Raw genomic sequence first — 8,962 nt, forward strand, 5'->3', positions numbered from 1 at the left:
GCAGGCCGCAAAATACTTGTCGGCCTCTCTAGCCAGGGCACGGGGTTCCTTTATTTTGGAACCGGCCAGCGCGAGGCGTACCTGTGCGGGTAGCTGGTGTAGGAAAAGCGCCTGGAATAAGAAATCCGGGGGCTGGTCTCCAAGCAGGGGCAGCATGGAATCCATCCGGACGGATGGTCGTGTGTCGCCGAGGGCGGGAAGGTCCAGGAGGCAGTCGGCGCGTTCGACCTACGTGAGCCCTAACGTGGCGATGAGGAGACGTTTGAGCGCCTCGTACTTGTTGTCGCCCGGCGGGCGCCGAAGGATGGATACGACTCGGGCGGCAGTGCCTGGACCCGAGGGCGGCGACCACGTGGTAGTACCGGGTCTCGTCCGCCGTTATGCCTCGGAGTTGGAATTGAGCTTCGGCTTGCAAAAACCAAACGTCGGCTTGCGCTTCCCAAAACTCCGGGAGTTTGACTGCGACGGCGTTGGTAGCCATGGCACGTTCGGTGGTCAGCAACGGCTGAACCAATCGGGGTCACCAGTGTGGTGCTGCGCACACACGACTCGATTGCCAGATAGGTAGGCCACAACGCATTGGTATAACAAAGAGTCTTTATTCAAAGCTCGCACTTCAGCACTGGGCGGGCTCGAGCTTAGAGCCCACATATATGTCCCGAGGCCACGCCTTGCCCCCGGGCGTGGCCGATCGGCCGATAGGCGGGGCATGCATTACAGTTCCCCGCCTGGACGTTCGCGCCACCTGCAGGTGCGCGGAATTCTTGACCCTTGTGCCCGCCACAACATCATGGTTAGAGCGTCCGCTTTGAATCTGGGAGTTCAGCAGTTTGAGCCCCGGGAGTCATACAAAAGACTAAACATGGTACATGGTACATGCCACTTCCTTGCTTGACGCTCAGCACCCAAAAGGATATGGAACAGACAACAACCAAAGATTGACAACCACAGGGCAAGCCCGATGGGCCTAATGGCCTCCTCCTGTGTAAGAAGTTCCATTGTAAGGGACTTCATATTGTTATTAACCAGCTGGCCAGGCCTGAAGTTTGACTGATGCTTGTTTGGTCAGGGTCCAGGCACATATTGTCTACCCTTTGCAGAAGACATTTTGGGATCTTTAACATCCAGAAGCAACCAATGTTGGTAGATGGGTCCCCAACTTAATGTCCCATTTGATAAATGGTGCATTCAATGATTGATGCAAAACATCAAGATGACTGTTTATAGTTGGATCATGAATCATAGTCAGGCGAAGGCAGCTCAAATGAGTGTGCTACCTATAAAACTAGCCTGTCTGACACATAAAACACAAGTTATTATCAAACATAATTACCCATTCATAATCTTTCCATAACAGATATGGCTGCTCACATGGATATCCTCACATTTTGAGGTCCAGCAGTTCTCACACGTGTGCGATAGATTAGCGTAGTACTGTTTTTTTTTGTGTACATTTAATTTTCTTTGACAAAAGAGAGTAGGTCAGTGTGTGCCAGTACCCTGGTCAAGTGCACCATTCCTAGTTCAGAGCTGCTTTGGATGCACCCCCAACGATGGAGTAGCAACCTATCCAGGGTTCAATCTCAGCTATTGAAGCCCTGATGCTTCTCAAGCAGAGCATAAGAAGGGGAATACTGTTGCTTTAGACCAGATTGATTTATGGAAAAAGGCCATGGATAAGCTTCTAGGTGCATTTTTGGGTAAAAGTTGGGAACCTCACTTTTTAACATAAATAGGGTATGCTGAATTCGATTAACCCGGTTCCCAAGCCTAATTTTGAGGTTTGAATTTTGAGAATTTTGTGGGTTCTTCTGTTGATTCAGCACAACATATGTTGTTCTCCAAAACTGGTAAACCAGAAGCAATGTCACCGACAAGTGATGCTCTTCATTTCCATTTGATGCATGTACACTATCAAGCCATGGTATGGAGAAATGCTCATTGTGCCATACCTGACCTTCCTGCACCTGTGGAAATGGGATGGAAACGTGGTGATTCAGGAATAGAGCCTATTCTGATGTCACTGAGTCCAATCCCAGAAAGTTGCCTCGAGATGATTTGTTGTGCATGCCAGAAGCAATGAAGACTCGACGCTGCGACGCTACAAGCATCGGTGCCACTCGCTCGTCTGGTGCCAGCCCTGCTGTGAATCGGTTGGATCATGATCAGCCAAAACGTTGGAACAAGACTCCTCGTCAGAAGCCAGTGCGGTCTCAAACACACAACAAATGTTTTCGGTGCAACGGAAAGCACCCTCCGGAGACGTGTCGGTTCAAAGATGCCACCTGCCATTTCTGTTCGAAAACTGGCCATATTGCTCCAGCTTGCATCACTCGCAAATCGGGAAAAGAGAAAGCTGCTGACAAGAAGATTCGGTTCGGAGGAACCTGAGCTTAACCAGGTGAGCTCTTTTTCCGACAACTCAGGATCATATGACCTGTTTCATATTGATTATCGCGATAAGCGAGACCATTTTCTTGCCACCCTTGTCGTCAATAATCGACCATTGCAAATGGAGGCCGACACTGGTGCGGCCATCTCGCTCATCAGCCATGCTGTTTTCACAAACCTGTGGAGTGATGCTGACCGACCCCACCTGAAACCTACAACCTATGGACTCTCCACCTATACAGGTGAGAAGATTGTTCCCTGTGGTACATGTGACGTCACGGTGGGATACGATAACCACGAGTTTCACCTACCCCTGATCGTCATTCCTGGAAAGGGCCCTTCCTTACTCGGCAGGAACTGGTTGAGCATAATTCAACTGAAGTGGCAAAGCATTCATCAACTCTGGGCAGCCAACGTTTCTGCTACCGCAGCATACACAAATCTGCTGGATACGTACCCGGATGTCTTCAAGGATGAGCTGGGAACTTTGAAAGGACATACGGCTAAACTCAGTGTTGACTGGGATGCCAATCCTATATCTTGCAGAGCTCGCCCAGTCCCTTTCGCCCTGCGGGAGCGGATTGACAAGGAACTGGATCATCTTGAAAATCTGGGGATTATCGAGCAAATCCAGTATGCCGAATGGGCGGCGCCCATCGTTCCGGTCATAAAATCGGACCAGTCCATCCGCATATGTGGAGATTATAAAATGACCGTGAACAAGTGTTCTTCATTGGATAACTATCCAATCCCGAGGATCGAAGACCACTATGCTCGTCTCACGGGAGGCAAGACTTTTACTAAACTCGATCTCAAATCCGCCTATCTACAGCTCCGCTTGGACGAGAATTCGAAACAGTATCTTACCATCAACACACATCGTGGGTTGTACAGGTACCACCGACTCAGTTTTGGAGTGAAATCTGCACCTGCCATTTATCAGCGTGTCATGGACAGTTTGTTTGCCGCCGAACGCAACGTCGTTTTTTTTTTTACCAGGATGATATTCTGGTTACTGGTCGTACGGATGCTGAACATCTACAAAACCTGGATAGAGTTCTGAAGAAGATTTCGGACTCCGGCCTACGTTTGCGTCGAGACAAGTGCAAGTTTATGGTGCCATCAGTCACGTACCTGGGTCATACGATTGATGCCGAGGGTCTACACCCGACAGATGAGAAAGTCCGAGCTATCAAGGATGCTCCTGCTCCACGAGACGTAACCGAATTGAAGTCATACCTCAGTTTGCTTCAGTTCTATGGTCGTTACATCCCGAATGTGACCGACGTTTTGGACCCCCTTTATCGTCTTTTGAGGAAAGGAGTCTCCTGGAACTGGGGGTCCACTGAACAATCAGCATTCCAGACCTCTAAGGATCTGCTCAAATCGTCCAATGTTCTCGTTCATTTTGATCCAGAGAAGGATCTTGTGCTGACATGCGATGCCTGCCGGTATGGAGTGGGGTGTGTATTATCACACGTGATGCCTGATGGTACGGAAAGACCTGTTACATTTGCTTCCAGAACGTTGTCCCCGGCAGAGAAGAACTATTCCCAACTTGACAAGGAAGGATTGGGAATCGTTTTCGGCATCAGCAAATTTCGCCAGTACCTTCTTGGACATCATTTCACGATTCGCACTGATCACTAGCCGCTGATCAGTCTGTTTTGTCCAACTAAGGCGACATCTGACACACTACCGCCCAGGATCATCCGCTGGTCCCTGTTTCTCGCTGCTTATGACTACACCATATGTTATAAGCCCGGTTCGTCTATCACAAATGCAGATGCCATGAGTCGGTTACCCCTTCCAGAATCCGTTGATGATTCACCTACACCAGGATCCATTATCACACTGATGGATCATCTGGAAGATTGTGCTGTCGACGCCGGCCAGATCCGCACCCATACTCGACGAGACCCTGTTCTGTCCAGAACTGTCCAGGCTGTACAGCTTGGATGGCATTTGCTACCTGAGGGTGACCCAGCTTTTGCGGCTTTTAAAGCACGTAAAAACGAACTCAGCGTGGAAAATGGTTGCCTACTCTGGGGATGTCGTGTCGTGATCCCGGAAAATCTGCATTCCAGGGCCATGGATGAAATTCATGACTGTCACCCCGGGATTGTGAAGATGACGTCACTCGCTAGAAACTATGTATGGTAGCCGAATCTTGATGCTGATATCGAACATCATGTTCGACATTGTTACCCCTGCCACAGCACCCGGAATACACCTGCGAAAGCGCCACTGCATCCCTGGGAATGGCTCAGCGAACCGTGGCATCGCATACATCTCGATTATGCCGGGCCTATTAACGGCAGCATGATTCTAATAATTACGGATGTGCACACAAAATGGATCGATGCCTAGGTGACGCGTGGTACTACGTCAGCCATTGTCATCGAAAGTCTCAGACACTGTTTCGCCACTCATGGTCTGCCCAGGATGATCGTGAGTGATAACGGTTCATGTTTTTCCAGTCCGAGTTTGCCGAGTTCACACGTCGGAACGGCATCAAACATAAGTTTGTCAGCCCACATCACCAGGCTTCAAATGGCTTGGCCGAACGATCCGTGGGAATCATCAAAACCGGATTGCGGAAACTTCAGGAGGGAACCCTGGAAACAAAGCTTTCTCGTCTCCTGTTCAAATACCGCATCACGCCACAATCAACAGCCCTGTGCAGATCCGTCTGAGTTATTGATGAAACAACACTTGAGATCGACACTTGACAATCTCAAACCAGACATATCATCAAATGTTTATCAGAGCCAGCTTAATCAAAAGTTGGTGCACGATAAGACGTCCAACAGTCGCTGTATCAACATTGGAGATCCAGTGTTTGACCGAAATTTTGGTGCAGGTGCGACATGGCTACCGGGGGACATCATCGAGAAGCCAGGTCCACTGTCCTGCGTGATTCGTCTGCAGGACGGCCGCGAAATTCGTCGACATCAGGACCACATAACCTACCGTCACTGTCAGTCGATAGAGCCTGCAGCATCGTCACAGTCAGAACAACAGTTCGACCCGCCACTGCCGGAGATCTTCGTGGCCGCTCCAGCCGCTCGGATGCCCCAAAAACCTCTGCGAATGCTACACCTCGGACTCTGTATCCACTGGTACACCGCGACCCAAAGGAATCACCTCGGACTCTGTATCCACTGGTACACCGCGACCCAAAGGAATCACCTCGGACTCTGTATCCACTGGTACACCGCGACCCAAAGGAATCACCTCGGACTCTGTATCCACTGGTACACCGCGACGCTCAATGTGCGAGAGAAAAGCACCCGTTTGAATCTTTGAAGATGTTCTATTTTCACGTTTACACATGTTCTATTTTCACGTTGACATATGTTCTATTTTCACGTTGACACACACATGGGCAGAATTATCCCCGTGTCCACTTGCTTTTGTTTGCATACATATTTTCACATGTTTTTGTAAATGTTGCTTTTGGCATGTCAATTTTGCAAATCTAGCACGTATTGCTCTTGGTAATTTTTGACTTAAAGGGGAAGATGTCATGTATACAACAACAACATGTCATGTCATGTCATGTATGGAAGATGTCATGTATGAATGTGCAAATATTCACCGTTTTATCCCGACACCGTGCCCGCGGGTTTATTTCCGTTTTCGGAAGTTATGGCCCAGCTCGGATGGCGCTGGGGTGAATTGGGCCTGTATCGGGAGAGTGAATAAATGTGCAACAATCGATTGTAGTCTGTCGAGATACCTTACAGGTTAACACAATTACGAATTCAAAATCGTAATAATATGCACTCAATATGGTGAAGAGAAGGGAGAGGACGTCGTGGTGAGGTGAAGGGAGAGGACGTCGTGGTGAGGTGAAGGGAGAGGACGTCGTGGTGAGGTGAAGGGAGAGGACGTCGTGGTGAGGTGAAGGGAGAGGACGTCGTGGTGAAGTGAGGGAGAGGGCGTCGTGGTGAGGTGAAGGGAGAGGACGTCATTGTGAGGTGAAGGGAGAGGACGTCGTGGTGAAGTGAGGGAGAGGACGTCGTGGTTCTCAGGCTTGCCGTTGGAGCATGGTGAGGCCTAGCGGTGCGTGGAACCAAGTGGACTGCGGCCTTCTCCCCGCACGGGAACGGGGGGCCGGGGCGATTGCAGACGACGCACCGAACGATCAGAGCTAAGTGCATGATAAAACACACAACGTTTATTCTTCATATATCCTCCCCATCTGTATGTGTGTGTGTCTGTAATAGGAGCGCTCCAGTTAGAGGGATTAGACCGGCGCGTTTTATTTTGTATTATCGGCATCCGTGGTAATAAACCTGTTTATTTTTGTACATAATTCCGTTTTCGTTGAGTTCATTGAGCTCACAAAAATGCGTCACCAAAAATATCAGCTCCATCAAAGCAAGCTTACGGCACTGAATGCAACATGGACACCAGGTTTTGTTCAAAATGCTTTGGGTGCTGGTTTCTCTTGGGAAGCTTGTGTCATCTGAAAGAGCAGAGATAAGTCGCCATTTTGTGTCCCTCGCCCCGTCTGTGCTTGTGACTTGACGCCTTAGTTTTTATCGGATTATTTTACTTTATTGTATATATAGTTATTATTGATTTCATTCTCCGTTTATTTGTTCGGGATTAAACCCGTTTGGTTTTATTCAAAGCTTTATCCCGGTGTGTACCCTGGTGAGAATAGGTACACCGTATCCCTGCGTGTTGTAAGAGGCGACAAAGAGGGTTGGCGTCAGGAAGGGCATCCGGCCATAAAAACATTGCCTCAAAAAGAGAACCATGACAATTACAACGACATATGGGCAGGGTACAGCCCGAAGTGGAGATCGGTTTCTGAGGTTTGGGACATGGAATGTAGGGACAATGACAGGGAGATCAGGAGAAGTGGTGGAAGTATTGGTCAGAAGAAGAGTGGACATATGTTGTGTGCGAGAGACGAGATGGAAGGGAAGTGGTGTGAGAATGGTGAAGGGTAGGCAGGGACAGAAATACAAGTTTGTGTGGCAAGGGTGCGTGGAGGGCGTGAATGGTGGTGGTGTCCTGTTTTCTGAGGAGTTTGTAGACAGTGTGGTGAGTATGACTAGAGTGAGTGACATGTTGATGATGGTGAAAATGATGATTGGAAAGCTCTTGGTGAACGTCATCTCGGGATATGCTCCGCAGGTTGGTCGGAGCGATGAAGAGAAGGACAAGTTCTGGGGTGCGATAGAGAAGCTGATGGAAAACGTGAAAGATGAGGAAGTTGTTGTGGTAGGAGGAGACCTAAATGGACATGTGGGAAGGAGTATGGACGGTTTTGAGGGAGTTCATGGGGGTTACGGATATGGTGTGAGAAATGGAGAAGGTGAAAGGATTTTGGAGTTTGCTGATGGAGCTGATTTGTTGATTTGTAACACTCAGTTCCAGAAAGGGGATAATAAGCTTGTTACATACACGTCAGGTGGGTCGACGACAACCGTTGACGACCTGATGGTGCGTAGGCGAGATAGGGGGGACCTCCGGGACACAAAGGTGATCCCGGGGAAAGAGGCTGTTTCACAGCACCACTTGGTTGTCTGCGACATAAGGGTGAAAGGTGCGAGGAGAGCTCGGCGGGTGAAGTACCAACCGAGAATGAAGGTGTGGAGGTTGAAACAGGTGACAGGAAGGGAGGCATTAAAAGAGAGGCTGAGTAGGGTAGAGGATGATGTGGTTGAGCTTGAACATGGTTGGATGTCAATGAAAGATCTGTTGGGAGCCGTTGGTGAGGTATGTGGATGGACAAAAGGACCACCGAGGCACTCGGAAACATGGTGGTGGGATGATGAAGTTGGAAAGAGGATTGACGAGAAGAGGAAGAAGTTCAAGGAGTGGCAGAAGGCGAAGGGTATGGGAGCAGAAAAAGCAGAGCATGAAAGTTATAAGGCAGCCAAGAAGGCTGCAAAGAAAGAGGTAGCAAAGGCACAGGAGGCATCCAGGAAAATGTTCGGAGAACGCTTGGATTCGGAAGAGGGTCAGAGAGCGGTATTCAGGATTGCAAAGCAGATAGCGAAAGAGAGGTGTGATGTGATGGGGGTGAGTTGCTTGAAGGATGAAGTGGGACAAATCGTTGTGGACCCAGATGGAATTAAAGGAAGATGGAAAAGATATATGGAAATGCTGTTGAATACAGAGAATGAATGGGATGGCAACATAGAGAGTAACCCAGTTTTAGGACCGGCAGAGAAGATAACTGAGAAGGAAGTTGAGGAAGCGATAAAAGCAATGAAGAGTAGAAAAGCGGGAGGGCCGACGGGAGTTGTGGGAGATATGTTGAAGGCAGCAGGAAGTTGGGGTGTGAAGAGAATGACAGATATCTGTAATCTGGTGGTGAAAGAAGGTCGCATTCCAGTGGATTGGGAACTGAGTACCCTCGTCCCTCTATACAAGGGGAAAGGTGACCCTCTGGAGTGTGGCTCGTACCGAGCGACAACGTTATTGGAGCATGGAATGAAGGTATCGGAAAGGGTGTTGGAGAGGAGGATAAGGAAGAAGGTGAAGATCGACGAAATGCAGTTTGGATTTATGCCAGGAAGAGGAACGACAGACGCGCTCTTTATTG

The sequence above is a fragment of the Myxine glutinosa genome, chromosome 7 (genome assembly GCF_964187855.1).
Source record: "Myxine glutinosa chromosome 7, kmMyxGlut1.1, whole genome shotgun sequence".
Classification (NCBI taxonomy): domain Eukaryota; kingdom Metazoa; phylum Chordata; class Myxini; order Myxiniformes; family Myxinidae; genus Myxine; species Myxine glutinosa.